This window comes from Hemibagrus wyckioides, linkage group LG08 (assembly GCF_019097595.1).
Source record: "Hemibagrus wyckioides isolate EC202008001 linkage group LG08, SWU_Hwy_1.0, whole genome shotgun sequence".
NCBI lineage: Eukaryota > Metazoa > Chordata > Actinopteri > Siluriformes > Bagridae > Hemibagrus > Hemibagrus wyckioides.
The window spans coordinates 9121056-9137678 of NC_080717.1; the positions used below are offsets into that span (position 1 = coordinate 9121056).

General features: G+C 40.3%; 2 long non-coding RNA genes across 2 annotated transcripts; both read left to right on the forward strand.

The window, feature by feature from the left end:
* The first annotated feature begins 2144 nt into the window (after positions 1–2144).
* LOC131358131 (uncharacterized) lies at positions 2145–5843 on the forward strand. Its single transcript, XR_009205350.1, has 5 exons — positions 2145–2526; positions 2903–2953; positions 4674–4778; positions 4860–4941; positions 5065–5843. It is a non-coding gene; the product is annotated as an uncharacterized LOC131358131 (long non-coding RNA).
* Positions 5844–10101: 4258 nt separating this feature from the next.
* On the forward strand, positions 10102–11374 carry LOC131357511 (uncharacterized). Its single transcript, XR_009205281.1, has 3 exons — positions 10102–10224; positions 10503–10613; positions 11171–11374. It is a non-coding gene; the product is annotated as an uncharacterized LOC131357511 (long non-coding RNA).
* The last annotated feature ends 5249 nt before the right edge of the window (positions 11375–16623 follow it).

The window sequence follows — 16623 nt, forward strand, 5'->3', positions numbered from 1 at the left end:
TCAGTGGGAGAAACTGGAGGCGAATAGACAGGAGAAGATTGGGGAATATTGTGAATACTGTAAAGCAAAGGCACAAAGCCAGGAGAACGTTGGGGAACGTCAGGAGAGTTAGGAGGTGAAGAAGAGTCAGAGGAAGAATCATCAGAAGAGATCTCAATAGTCTGGATGCCTTGAGAGGTAGTGCGTGTCCAATGCCAGTAGAGGGTCTGAGTAGACTGATCACAGGTTTTGGGGTGAAATTGGGTGCTCTGATCGAGACAGAGGGCATCTCTCACGATATGGTGAGTAAGGTGAGAGGACTCGGGGATGGAGATGTCAGATAGGTGTTCCAGGAAACCAGTAAGCTCAATAGCCAGGCAAGACAGCCGATACTGGCGACAGCGTCGCAGAGCACCCCTGGGACTTCTTCGGAAGATAGCACGGCAGGCTGACTGAGCTAGAAGGAAAAATAGGGATGAGTGAGGTGCATATTGTGTGACTATGTAATCTTAAATAAAGCTTAGCAGACAATAAGAGTGAAACGCTTAAAAGCTCAAGGCCCAGGATATTGGAAACTCTTGCCTTGGGTTGACAGGGCAGTGGTAGACTGTTAGGGCAGTGTGACTTGGTCTATGGTAGTGAAGAGCATTGGCGGGAAGGATATGAGACAGCATAATGGGAAGGCTTATTTAAAAAATAGAAACGCATCTAACTTAGATCAAGCAGATAAAGAAAGATCAATATGACACAGAGGAAGAGGTCAGGGTACTTACACATAGTTGTGGAAGGCAGCGTATGAGGTCGGGATGATCCAAGGAAGCAGCTTGGGAGGTTGCGGTCAAATGAAGTTGATAAGGAAGCAGCGCTTATAAGTAAGCGCTATTTTTTCTTGAAATCGGCTGACTTAGCCTGAAAACAAGGGAAACTTGAGAGGAGGAAAAATTGACGTCATCAAGGGGAGGATGATATTAATTTAGGGGCGGTATCGGTACAAGTAGGAAAATAATGGGAAATGGCAAAAGTATGTAAATTATGTAGCCATACATTGAATATAATGGGAAATTGCTGGAAATATTTAAATTAGAGAAACGGGTATAAGTAGAGGGGAATTTCTCAGGGATTTTATAAACCAGCTGCTCTCTTCATAAATGCATGTTGTTGACTGCATGGCTGAATAAAGAAACCTGCTTCTTCTCATCTGCTGACTGAGATCTCCTTTATTTTGGCTAAGTTTTTATAGTTTATTGAGTTCATTGGGTAAGATTATGGAAAGCTAAGAGAAATAGACACAATCTAAAAATTCCACCCGGTGATATGTCCACTCGGAGGGGGCTCTGAGTTCCGACAATTACCCTGCTGAAAGAGGCCACAGTCATCAGGGAATACCGTTTCCATGAAAGGGTGTACATGATCTGCAACAATGCTTAGGTAGGTGGAACGTGTCAACATCCACATGGATGGCAGGACCCAAGGTTTCCCAGCAGAACATTGCCCAAAGCATGACACTGCCTCAAATCCTTACATAGGTCCATTTTTCCTGCTTCTAACACATCAACTTTGAGGACAAAATGTTCACTTACTGCCTAATATATCCCACCCACTAACAGGTGAGTGAATTGTACTCAAAGCACTAAATTTTAAATGCTCTAATATAAGATACACAAATTTGTATGGTCCTATCAAGCTGACAAACACATGAACATGATGAACAGGACAATACTGACTGACCACAACTCTCTCAGTGCAGTACGATCATGTGACAGTCACGTGACTAGCCGATGCTTAAGTATTCACTATTTCAGGCTAGTTAAGCAGTAACAGCAAAAGGTTTTTGCTTGAAAAGAAAAAGAAAAAAGAAAATGATGGAAACTCTGGGATGTTAATGTTGTGGTCAATTCTTTTGACCGCAGTGTATATCTGAGGTAGATACGAAAGCTGTTTTTTATATAAGTAACAACTGGCTTTTTTTTACCCATGATCAGAATGCTGTGATAAGGTTAGCAGTTATTGTGCTGTTGTATAAAAAGAAATAAAAAACACATACACGAAATAAACCACTGATTTATTACTGACCATTTCACCTGTAACGAGTGAAATAAGCTGTGGCTCCTTTAAGAGCAGGGCGCCATTTTGTTTTTTTGTGTTGTGGTCAGTCTGCAGTCACGTGAGCCGCGAGTACAGCATGAGTGCGGCTCCGATGTTTTTATTTTCATTTCTGTTGCTCATTTAATTTGTCTTCTTTAAATAAATAACACTGTTGCTAGTAAAAAATAAAAACCCCTCGAGATGTGAAATGCGACCTGTGTGAGCTTCGTGTGATTTCTGCTGCAACTTGAGTTAGGCGAGCGATCCCTTACGTTAATGCTAACTCAGCGCGTTACATACACACAGAAGAGGACAACAAACACGAGGCTCATTTTGTGTCTTTTTTTTTATTTGTTTTCTTTAGCACAGAGATATCTCGATCTGTACACCATCAGAAATCTGCTGGGGAGTGGAGGCTTTGGATCAGTGTACGAAGGTGTTCGTAGGAAAGATGGACAGCAGGTAAATGCCTGTGCAAATCCTGCAGATTGCACTGGTCAACACAATACATGAACTGTAGAGCGTAATGAGGTTAATGACATGAGCATTGTCCAGATTTTTGCATGTGCACTTTCTCCAAAAACTTTCTCTGGTTGTCATTTCATTGTAGGGCATCCCTAAAATAAGATTAGATAAAACTTCATTAATCCCGGCACTAGTTTTAAGCCTGTGTTTATGATTTCTGGGTCACGTGATCTCGTTTCTGTTTTCCCCACGTGTTATTTGTCCCACCTTTTTCACTGTTCTGTTCGCACCTTCCGCCCTCACCTTTTTGAAAGTTTTCCATCTGTCCACTGCTACACTTCACAGGGGTGTTTTGTTTTTGTTTTGTTTGTAGGTTGCCATTAAACACCTCCGTAAGGACGGCTCGGACCTGTACATCACCGTTGTAAGTAACCTTACTTGACTGCTGTGATAGTAGCAATAAAGTCCTGTTTACAATTGATTTAAAGACCAAAACTATGCAAAACTAATGCACCTTGCTGTCATTTTCCGGTATAAGAATCCTAGATGCTGCATTAGTTACTGTTCATGACTACTTTCATAAGTCAACACCCCCACCCCAATCAGGGTCAATAACTAGATTACATCAAATCACATATAAGCAACAACATATTCATTATAAATTGATCAAGTAACATGATGTGAGCTAAAGGTAACTGATCCTTCAAACTGGTGTACTTTCACCATGGTAACACATCTTACTGGACATCACATGACCTCCGGGATATCACATACATCAGTGAAGAACTGAGATTGAGATGAAGAAACGCTTCTTGAAAAAGCAATGAATTATTTATCATTAGACAAATCGCCTGGTTCAGATGGATTGACGAGTAACTTCTATAGGCATTTTTGGATATATATTAAAGACCTTGTTTTTCATATGTTGAAAGAAATATCTGAATCCCATATTCTTCCGACTACTATGAACCAAGGGATTATCACTCTCATCCCTAAACCTGGAAAAAATCCAAAATTAATAGACAATCTCAAAGAAGGCCCATAACTCTGCTTAATAATGACTATTAAAGTTTTAACTCATATTTATGCTAACAGATTAAAAATTGGAGTTTCACAGATTATTTCAGAGACACAGTCAGGTTTTTTGAAAGGCCGCTCAATTCACAATAATATACGACTTGTGCTTGACTTACTGGATTATAATTATTTAATCGTAGATTGTTTCATTTTATTTCTAGATTTTTTAAGGCTTTTGACATGATTGAACACAAATTTATTTTCGTACTTTAGAATTACTTGGTTTTGGAGAAAACTTTATTAATCTAGTTAAATTAATTTATAAAGACACAAATAGCACAGTTAGGGGGACTAAAATCCCTTGACATTGAGTGTATTAATGGTATGATTAAGACAAACTGGCAAAAATCCTTTTTGAAAAATGAAAATAGTTTTTGGTTTCATATCCCTAGCCAAATATTTATGAAAGTTGGAGGTATCCATTTTTTTCCTTAGATGTGATTATGACCCTGTTAAGTTATCAGTGTTTCATCAACAGGTCTTACTTTATTGGAAAATGATCTATAAGCATAATTTGAGTCCTCATAATGTCCCTCTATGGAACTGTAGATATGTTGTGTTTAGGAACAAATCTATATTCTACAAAAACTGGTGGGAGAAAGGAGTATGGTCTGTCATGCAAATGTCTTTTGAAACTTTTAGTTCCAAATTTAATTTATTTGACAGAAAACAATATGATAACATCATCAAAGCTATCCCACAGTCTATAGTTCAGATATCTTGGAGTTTATCTGAAAATAATGTAACACCTCGTCTTCCTCGGCTATTGGTGAATGGAGTTTCTATTACTAACATAAATTTGTCCAATACTATAATCCGGAATGCTTTTGTTAATGAACTATATCCCTTTTTACCAATATTTGCTTTTTTTACATCATAGTTTACTGTTATTATACATCACAGTGCACTATTATTATAGTGTTATTATTTACGATTTACAATCTAAGAGGGCTGGTAATTGTACAGAATTGCATGTTGTTCATTTTAATTCGTTTCGATTTTTTGAATTATTGTACATTATGATTTAATTATTATTCAGTTTAGCTTGCTGAATTTAACTTTCACAGATGTTCGACTACTGAAGCCTCAAAAATCTCGTAAGGCCATGGCAGTTTTCCAGCACAGGTGTGTGTCCCTCTGCAGCTGGGGACAGACCTGCTCCTCAACAGAGGGTATGTATAGAAAAGACATAAAGCCATACCATGTAATCTATAGGTTGCATGTCAACTGACAGTGTTTTTTTAATGTTACAGATAAGTAAATGTCCAGTGCAGGCCTGTGGACACTCATCACTTTTCTTCAGATTCTCCCACTCAAGTTATGGAGGAGAATTTGGTATGTAAATATCTCAGTATATTATATCTGAAATATCTCTCCTAAACTCTTTACCCATTGCTTAAATTTTACTGCCATATATGTAGACTGTTAATGTATATTTTTTTCATCATGTTGTTTTAGGCATACCGGCGCAAGCTGGTGCTGTTCCCATCGAGCCCAGCACTTCTATCAAGCACGGTCCCCACACCGAACCCACATTCGGACTCTGGACATGGACCCTGGACCCTCGGCAACCAGCACTCCCCAGCCCAGCAGCACTCCACCCTACGTGATGGTCCATCAGCCGAGACGTGTTCCTCCAACAGCATTCAACCACCTGTGCCACGTCAACTACGTGCATACATTAGGTGAGTGGAAGGCCAACACTTGCAGAAAGTGTGGACATCAGCAACTGGACATAGCCAGGACAAGGCCAGAATTTATTGTCCAGTGACAGAGACGATGACAAAAGCAGTTGCTCAAAAAAATTAAGAAAATATAGATATGTTGCATATAGCGCTTGTATTCTTACAAAGTTATATGTCTATTTTATATTGAAATATTTGATGTTTAAATATTATTTTTCTCTTTTGTTTATAGTTTAATATATTGCTATTTTATAATTTGTTCCTGTATTTATTGTTAGGCTACATGTCATCTATTATTTGAATTGTATTTGCACATTATTCAACTGCTGCTATACGTACTGCATTGTCTCTTTGCACTGTCTTTTGTCTTGCACTGTTTGCACCAAGTTGCACACGATGTACTTTATGTAGCTAGGACAGCTTACTTTCTGTCCTTAGCTCTCTGTGTTGTTTTGTAATTATATGTTGTTGTGTTGTTTATGTAGCACCAGGGTCCTGGAGAAACGTTGTCTCATTTCACTGTGTACTGCATCAGCTATATGTGGTCAAAAGGACAATAAAAGCTTCTGGACTTGACTTGATTTGAATGTGTTCTTTGTTTAATCATTATTTATAAGTTTTAGGAGGTTACTGCATATTTAGGTGTGTGCTTTTTTCTTCCTTCCCCTTCTTCCCCATTTTTTCCCTTTCTTCCCCACCCGATGCGGTTTACCAACCTCTGCTCTCCATCTTGGCCAAACTCCGCCGCAGAGCCGAGCCCCAGTTTAAAGTACGTTACACTCCACACAAGGATGTAGGCATATTCATAACTTTTCTCATGCCCTCCCAAAAATCCCTAACTTTGGTACTCAAGTACTGCAGGGTGAGAAGTGGAAACACTGAACAGTTAAAAATATAATGCAGTATATTTTCAACATATGCTTTTAAAAATTGCTTGTCTTATTGCTAATTGCTTGTTAGAAACTTTAAGATGGTTCCACACTGCTGACACTTTTACTGTTTATCTCCTGCAGTATTTTGTATTTGTTTGCATCTGAGCTGACCACAGGAGATCAACGCATATCTTCTTCTGCTTTCAGTTTTTCCCTTCAGGGGTGGCCGCAGCGAATCATCTCTCTCCACCTATCCCTATCTTCTGCATCCTCAACACTTACACCCACTCGCTTCATATCCTCATTTATTACATCCATATACCTCCTCTTTGGCCTTCCTCTTTTCCTCCTGCCTGGCAGCTCCATGTCCAACATTCTCCTACCAATATACTCACTCTCCCTCCTCTGGACATGTCCAAACCATCTTAACCTGGCCTCTCTAACTTTGTCCCCCAAACGTCCAACATGAGCTGTCCCTCTGAAGTACTCATTCCTAATCCTGTCCAACCGTGTCACTCCCAAAGAGAACCTCAACATCTTCAGCTCTGCTACCTCCAGCTCTGACTCCTGTCTCTGTCTCAGTGATACTGTCTCTAAACCGTACAGCATGGCCGGTCTCACCACTGTCCTGTACACCTTCCCCTTGATTCTCGCTGAAATTTTTCTATCACACAGAACTCCCGACACCTCTCTCCACCCATTCCAACCTGCCTGCACTCGCTTCTTTGCCTCTTTCCTACACTCTCCATTACTCTGGACTGTTGACCCCAAGTACTTAAACTCCTGTGCCTTCTTCACCTCTTCACCCTGTAATCTTACTGTTCCACTTCCCTCCCTGTCATTCACACACATGTACTCAGTCTTACTACGACTGACTTTCATTCCTCTTCTCTCCAGCACAAACCTCCACCTCTCCAGGTTTTCCTCCACCTGCTCCCTGCTCTCACTACAGATCACAATGTCATCTGCAAACATCATTGTCCAAGGAGACTCCTGTCTGACCTCCTCTGACAACTGGTCCATCACCATAGCAAACAGGAAGGGGCTCAGAGCCGATCCCTGATGCAGTCCCACCTCCACTCTGAACTCCTCTGTCTGGCCTACAGCACACCTCACCACTGTCCTGCTCCTCTCATACATGTCCTGCACCACTCTGACATACTTCTCTGCTACTCCTGACTTCCTCATACAGTACCACAGCTCTTTTCTTGGCACCCTGTCATACGCTTTCTCCAAGTCTACAAACACACAGTGCAACTCTCTCTGACCGTCCCTATACTTCTCCATCAGCATTCTCAGAGCAAAAATTGCATCTGTTGTGCTCTTTCTGGGCATGAAGCCATACTGCTGCTCACAAATTTCCACAACCTTCCTTAACCTAGCTTCCACTACTCTTTCCCATAGCTTCATTGTATGGCTCATCAACTTTATCCCCCTATAGTTGCTGCAACTCTGCATGTCACCCTTATTCTTAAAGATCGGCACTAATACACTTCTTCTCCATTCCTCAGGCATCTTCTCACTCTCTAAAACCCCGTTAAACAGACTAGTTAAAAATTCCACTGCCGCCTCTCCTAGACACTTCCAGACCTCCACCGGGATGTCGTCAGGACCAACTGCCTTTCCACTTTTCATCCTCTTCAAAGCCTTCCTGACTTCATCCTTTCTAATCTTATCTACTTTCTGTTCCACAGAGTTCACCCCTTCTACTCTTTGTTCCCTCTCATTTTCCTCATTCATCAGCTCTTCAAAGCAGGCTACTCCTTCCATCTCCTCTGTACACTCTCCTCCCTTGTGAGCACCTTTCCATCTCTATCCTTAATAACTCTAACTTGCCACACATCCTTAGCCTAGCTAACCTATACAAGTCCTTCTCTCCATCTCTAGTGTCTAACCTAGTGTACAACTCATCATACGCCTTCTGCTTGGCCTTAGACACCTCCCTCTTCACTCTGTGCTGTAACTCCTTGTATTCCTGTGTATTCTCTTCGGTCCTGTCCATGTCCCACTTCTTCTTGGCTAACCTCTTCCTTTGATTACTATCCTGAACTTCCTCATTCCACCACCAAGTCTCCTTATCTTCTTTCCTCCTTCCAGATGACACACCCAGCACCTTTCTTCCTGCCTCCCTGATCACTTCTGCTGTAGTTTCCCAGTCATCTGGCAGCACTACCTGACCACCCAGAGCCTGCCTCAACTTCTGTCTAAATTCCTCACAACATTCCTCCTTTTTCAGCTTCCACCACTTGGTTTTCTTCTCCATCTCTATCTTTGACCTCTGCTTACAGACCATCAAAGTCATCCTACACACCACCATCCTATGCTGTCTGGCTACACTCTCTCCCACTACCACTTTACAGTCACTAATCTCTTTCAGATTGCCTCTTCTACATAGGATGTAGTCTACCTGTGTGCTCCTACCTCCACTCCTGTAAGTCACTCTATGCTCCTCCCTCTTCTGAAAATAAGTGTTAACCACAGCCATGTCCATCCTCCTAGCAAAGTCCACTACCATCTGTCCTTCAAGGTTCCTTTCCTTAACTCCAAACTTGCCCATCACCACCTAATCACCTGTGTTCCCCTCACCAACATGTCCATTAAAATCTGCTCCTATCACCACTCTCTCACCTGTTGGAATAGTCTCTATCACCTCATCTAATTCACTCCAGAATCTCTCTTTCTCCTCTAACTCACAACCTACCTGTGGGGCATAACCACTAACAACATTCAACATCACCCCTTCAATCTCAAACTTCAGACTCATCACCCTGTCTGACACTCTCATCACCTCCAGAACATTCCTCACAAACTCCTCCTTCAGGACCACACCTACCCCATTTCTCTTACTATCCACACCATAATAAAACAGCTTGAATCCTGCTCCTATACTATGAGCCTTGCTACCCTTCCACCTGGTCTCCTGTACACACAGTATATCCACCTTCCTTCTCTCCATCATATCAGCCAGCTCTCTACCTTTCCCTGTCACAGCACCAACATTCAGAGTTCCTATTCTCAGTCCTACACTCTTACCTTTCCTCTTCTTTCTCTGTCTGCACACTCTCCTTCCTCCTCTACTTCTTTGACCAACAGTAGCCCAATTTCCACGAGCGCCCTGTAGGTCAACGGCGCCGATGGCGGTCGTTGTTAACCCGGGCCTCGATCGATCCGGTATGAAATTTAGAGTCCTGACGATTCGCATGGTTAAATTTGGCAATGTTTTACGCCGGATGCCCTTCCTGATGCAGCCCTCTCTATTTATCTGGGCTTGGCACCGGCACAGAAGTCACTGGACTGTGACCCCATGGCTAGATAAGGAGATCAACGCATATAGGCTGCACATTTTAAAGCACTATCCAAAAATCATTACCATTAAAATTATTTAAGTTAGATTTGACACTCGTTTTCCCCAATTAATTTTGTTTAACAATAACTAAACGCTTTTAATGAAAGATAAGATGAACACATTGATGGATTTTGTTTTTGCGTCGGTGGGGGTGGATATTTTTGAGTTCCAGTGTACTCTAGAGTTAAAATTTAGAGCTCTTTGGCAAAATCAATAAGTCTGATGGTAAATTCTATTTATTCTTTAACGTCTTTAACTGTACTCCCCTGCACACACCCACATTTGAATACCTCTGATATAATCTTCAGCTGATGCTGTTATTGAGGTGATTGCAAGATGTTGGTGATTCCATTAAAATGAATAGATTTTGTTAAAACCATATATTAAAAACAAAGGTTTAAATGCAAAATGGAAACCACAAAATAATGAAAAACCTTTAAAATACATTTTCATAGCACTCTATTTACAATTATCCTTACCTTTCAAACTATATGTAAAGTGTCATTTTGATTATAAATGTTTGCTAAACTGTTTATGCTCCAATTTAATTGAATGTCTTATTGCTGTCCTCTAATGCCACAGGCTCAGGTAGAGGAGTTTGAGAAGAAGTTAACAGCAGTGCATACAAAAGGTCTGGAAGATGAAGAGCGAGAGCAGCAGCTGGAAAAGCAGAAAAACACTCCTGTGCCCAAGAGTGCTCGCAGACCAACACGAGGTAAGATGACACATTGCTGTTTCTCAAAATGATTTCCCTCACACACTTTCTGTGTGCCTGGTTTATTTATAGACACATCAACTGCAGCTTATTTTCGCACCTCTTGGTACCGTCTGAATGCCTGACTAACATTCTACACAAGGCAGGGGTTATCCCTTCTTTTAAATATGTATATTCTTTATATTCTTATCTATATTCTTTAATGCGCATCCAGGGCAAATAATTAATGTGACACATTCTGCATGTCACCATAACATCTTGAAAATAACATCTTGCAGGTTGTGGGAAATCCCAGATGGATGACAGTGACTTGGTGACCCCCAAAACCTCCCATGCTCGCCCCAAAATAGTCATCACCTTTAGCAGTGACGAAGAAGAGGAGGAAGAAGGTGAGATGGCAGTGCAAAGCTCCAGTCTTTAATAATTTGAGAAAACCTGTACACCAGAATGGACCAGAATAGCAACAAGGGACTGGACAAGCACCTGAGTTACCTGTATGGAAATGTAGAAATGGTCAAATCCTCCTGATATTAGGGAGAAACCGGTGTGACTCAGTTTAGGAATGTGAGGTGAGAAGGCTGTTTAGTTGTCTGGGTCTACCCCAGGGGTGGGTGAACAGATTGTGATCTGAGAGTTGTCCAGGGAGATCACAAAATCCTAACGTATGGATCTCCATGGATGAACAGCAGAGAGCAAAGGAGAGAATGAGTTGAGTGTCCTCAGCATAGCAGTGGCATGCATCTGATATTACCTTACTGAGAGAGCTGCTACAGAGGGAGAACTGACTTTCTATATCAAAATGAAATATTCTGACTTATTTTTTTGTCACTATATCTGTTTGTGGGATAATTGTATAATGTTTTATATTGTGTAAACTGGGTGTATGATCTGTGACACATACAGCTAAATTCATAATTGTGCTTCTTTCTTTTTTCTTTTTTTTAAGATGCTGTCATGGCAGAGAGTGAGACTCCAAAGGTCACCACCCCCATCTCACGTACCCGACGCACTCATCTACACCACTAGCCTTTCTTTTGGTTCCATCACCCAGGTCTCTGCTACCCTTTCCCCTGTTTTTATATTTCTATGTGTATGTTTATTCTGTCCATTCTGAAGGCACTATTTTTATGCTTTTTCTTATTTTTTTTTCTAATACTATACATTTTATCTCTTTATACAATGTTTCTAAACAGGTTAAAACAACAAGTTTGTAACATATCTGTCCTAGACTATATCATTATTACATCATTTGGAATAATGACTAATAAAAATAGCACACACACACACTCTCACTCAGGACTGAACTGTATACAACTCTCTGTCTCTCTCACACACATATACACACACTCTCTCTCTTGACTGTGTGGATGCGCACACACACGCACACATAATTTATATTGTTCATTACTTATTGCACTACCTCCACCTGTCATCTGCTGCTATAGTTGTATTTATGTTTATTTCTATTTGCACTACCTCAACCGCTGCTGCACAATATTTTTTTTACATCATTTCATTTTATCTTATTTTATTTCACTTACATTCCATTACACATGTTCTTTTCTTTCTTTTTCGGCGCTAAGTGTCCTGTGTTCTTTTTGTGTTGTCTTTCTTGTATTTATTGTCTTTTGCACTGTCTTGTCTATGCTCTATAAGATGTGGTATGTTATTTCTTGATATTTAGGCAATGGCCAGCACGTTGGATTGCTTAAGGGTCTTCAGTTAACTGACTGGTCAAGTTAGCATGTGAGAGACATCATATAGCAACATAGCTATATTTACATTTCAGCACTGTTTTAAAAAAAAGTATTCCCAAGCAATTCAAGTACAATGTTTGTTTTAAAAGCTATTTTGAGGGTTCTTCGTGTCTTGCTGGACTCGACCATCTGTGTAATAGTGAAAAATTGAAGTTGCTAATGAACACAGGAGGTTTTGTATGTCTTCTATCAAATGATTGCATTTTACATTTACATTATACATTTACATTATTAATGGCATTTGGCAGATGCTCTTATCCAGATCGACTTACATTTATACATTTATCTCTTTATTTATATATATATATATATACACTATATTGCCAAAAGTATTCGCTCACCCATCCAAATAATCAGAATCAGGTGTTCCAATCACTTCCATGGCCACAGGTGTATAAAATCAAGCACCTAGGCATGCAGACTGTTTTTACAAACATTTGTGAAAGAATGGGTCGCTCTCAGGAGCTCAGTGAATTCCAGCGTGGAACTGTGATAGGATGCCACCTGTGCAACAAATCCAGTCGTGAAATTTCCTCGCTCCTAAAAATTCCACAGTCAACTGTCAGCTGTATTATAAGAACGTGGAAGTGTTTGGGAACGACAGCAACTCAGCCACGAAGTGGTAGGCCACGTAAACTGACGGAGCAGGGTCAGCGGATGCTGAGGCGCATAGTGCGAAGAGGTCGCCAACTTTCTGCAGAGTCAATCGCTACAGACCTCCAAACTTCATGTGGCCTTCAGATTAGCTCAAGAACAGTGCGCAGAGAGCTTCATGGAATGGGTTTCCATGGCCGAGCAGCTGCATCCAAGCCATACATCACCAAGTGCAATGCAAAGCGTCGGATGCAGTGGTGTAAAGCACGCCGCCACTGGACTCTAGAGCAGTGGAGACGCGTTCTCTGGAGTGACGAATCGCGCTTCTCCATCTGGCAATCTGATGGACGAGTCTGGGTTTGGCGGTTGCCAGGAGAACGGTACTTGTCTGACTGCATTGTGCCAAGTGTAAAGTTTGGTGGAGGGGGGATTATGGTGTGGGGTTGTTTTTCAGGAGCTGGGCTTGGCCCCTTAGTTCCAGTGAAAGGAACTCTGAATGCTTCAGCATACCAAGACATTTTGGACAATTCCATGCTCCCAACTTTGTGGGAACAGTTTGGAGCTGGCCCCTTCCTCTTCCAACATGGCTGTGCACCAGTGACCAAAGCAAGGTCCATAAAGACATGGATGACAGAGTCTGGTGTGGATGAACTTGACTGGCCTGCACAGAGTCCTGACCTCAACCCGATAGAACACCTTTGGGATGAATTAGAGCGGAGACTGAGAGCCAGGCCTTCTCGTCCAACATCAGTGTGTGACCTCACAAATGCGCCTCTGGAAGAATGGTCAAAAATTCCCATAAACACACTCCTAAACCTTGTGGACAGCCTTCCCAGAAGAGTTGAAGCTGTTATAGCTGCAAAGGGTGGACCGACGTCATGTTGAACCCTATGGATTAGGAATGGGATGTCACTTAAGTTCATATGCGAGTCAAGGCAGGTGAGCGAATACTTTTGGCAATATAGTGTATATATATATATATATATATATATATATATATATATATGTATGTATAAATAAGGGCCTTACTCAGATTCATTGCATAAATACATGAATTACATGTTTTTTGAATGGCTGAGAATGTGATTGCTTGAACAATGTGATTTAATTATTTGGCCTAAAAGCCTTTTGTATGTAAAAGCTGCACCCCTACAATCTATGTGTGGCTAGTTTAACAGTGCTTTCAGATAGATAGCAGTTGTGGCTTTTAGCTCTTTGCATGCCCTTTACTTTATCTTCTTTGTTTATTTATTTATCTCCTTGAAGGTGTTGAGGTTCAGTGAGAAATCGTGTATAAATGACACATGAGACTCTCACAAGACTTTTCAAATTTCATGTGAAAGCAAATCTCTCCTCCCCTGCTATAAAGTAGACCAAAGCCTGTATAGCAGTGTAGTGTGGATTTGATCAGTATTATTAAATCAGTAGATGAGAAATACAGCAGTAGAGGATGACCTACTGCTCTGCCACCGTGATGCTGCACGACAGAAATACTATCCCATAAGGCAACGGGACCGGTGTTTCTTGTGGTCAAACAACGCCTGATTAAGTGGCTAATTTTTTGAAGGTTTAAGAAAGGGGGAAAAAATTAGCAATTTTTGATTTAAAAAAAATCTGCTTAATTGGACTTCGTGATGTAATCCACTCAAATAATTGAGTTGATGGATTATTTCTGTCAATATTTCTGATAATTGAGAATTTTTTGTATTATTCACATATGTGTATATATGTATATAGATATATATATATATAATGTATATGTATGTATATACACTTCCAGTCAAAAGTTTGGACACACCTTTTAATTCAGTGTTTTTTGTTTAGGGATTTATTTTCTATATTCTAGAAGAATACTGGAGATTTTTGCCCCCATTTTTCATGAGCTGAACTCAAAGATCTAAGTATCTTTTTCTATGTACACAAAAGGCCTATTTCTCTCAAATATTGTTCACAAATCTGTCTAAATCTGTGTTAGTGAGCACTTCTCCTTTGCCGAGATAATTCGTCCACCTCACAGGTGTGGCATATCAAGGTGCTGATTAGACAGCATGATTATTGCACAGGTGTGCCTTCGGCTGGACACAATAAAAGGCCACTCTAAAATGTGCAGTTTTATCACACAGCACAATGCCACAGGTGTCGCAAGTTTTGAGGGAGCGTGCAATTGGCATGATGACTGCAGGAATGTCCACCAGAGCTGTTGACCACCCGTGAATTGAATGTTCATTTCTCTACCATAAGCCGTCTCCAAAGGCGTTTCTGAGAATTTGGCAGTACATCCAACCGGCCTCACAACCGCAGACCCGCAACCGCAGTTGAGTAATTGTAAACATTTTTAATAATGTGTCTGTAAATAAATAGCTTTGATACAGCATTTCTGTAAACATGTAAATATAAAAAACTTTGATACAGCGTTTCTGTAAACATGTAAATATAAATGACTTTACATGTTTACAGAAACACTATTAAAGTTATATATATTTACATGGTTACTGAAACACTATTAAATATATATAACTTTAATACAGTGTTTCTGTAAACATATAAATATAAATAACTTTACAACATTGTGGCTTCTCTGTCTTCCTCATAGATCTGACACAAGTCACCCTCACGCTGATCTCTCCGGTCACCTGATGCTTTTCAGAAACAGAAAAATGTGACATTTATAGCTTTAAAGTGTCATACAGATCGTATTAACATAACATTAGTGAAACTAAAAACAGAAGATTTTAAAAAGGTTAAGTAAACAAAACACTGACACTAAGAGTATGCTGTGTCACAAACCAAACTAGCTAACATTAGCTCGTTAGCTTGAGAACATGTACCTTCAAAGTGGTCGATATAACTGGAAACATACAATCTGAAGGCCTTCTCCTTTTTACTTGAAGGAGTGACCAATGCTAATCTTAAAATTCGATGGACATCGTTCACTGTAATATCTGTGGAAGTTCTTGCATGCAGCGAGTGTAAAATGCCATGTTGGTAGCTCTCATTGAAACGATGGGTAAAAAACACTTCTGGCACAGCACTGGAAGTTGTGGAGCAACTGAGACGAAATGCGGAAGTAGTCGTGCATAGAGTCAATTAATATGCTTAAAGCTTCTTATGTGTGTCTATTGTAGTATCGTGTCAAACCTCCTGTTACCTCTTGTTATGCTAAAGAATATTTAAATAAACTGGACAAGTGTATCATTATACCATCATTAGCATAGCGTTATTGTTACTGTATTAACCCAGACTCTTAATCAGAGTCCTGTATCACCGTGTCCACAGGCTCAGGTCAGTCAGATACAGGATCAAGGGGCACCAGGATCAGAGACGGACATTCACTGATCAGAACATGGCCAAGTGCATGCTGGTGCTGTACTGAAGCATAGATTCCCCGTGCAATATTTTCAAGATGACCGTTAATAATAGCTAGATTTGCAGTTTTATATGAGTATATGAAAGTCTGCTGTATTACTTTTTATGACACTTATAGCTCTTTACCTGATAGTTTCAGGATGCAGACTGTCTGTGGAAAAAGAAGAATAAATTCTGCATCCAGAAACCAGGAAAGATAAAAGCTTTAGTCAGAATGTTCAGGACTGCCATTACAGTAGCGTTCTTGTTGATAAAAGATGTACGTTTGATTTGTTTGATTTGGTTTTAAAGTATTTGACTCTGCACTTCTGTTTCTGCCCATTGCAGTAGTGTCTTGCTGCAGTTTTTATAATTCTGTGTCCAGGGCTGTTACTGCTAGTTCTGGCCTATATTGAAAAAAAGAAAGAAAGAAAATGAAGTTTATTAAAGTAGTGACTGTTAATGTTGTATATTAATGCCAGAGAGAGGGAGAGATGTTTATTCATATTATAACAATGGCTTCTTGTCAGAGTCAAAAATCTGTCAACTGAAAATAAGTCTTTAAATTAGAAATTATTTCTAGACTCTTTATTTCTGTCTGTGTGCTAGAGATAGATCAACATCATTATGGAGTTGCATGCCACCATAAAAGCTGCAGAAGGATTTAGGGTTATTAGACATAAGCGTTGTAGAGTGATACTAT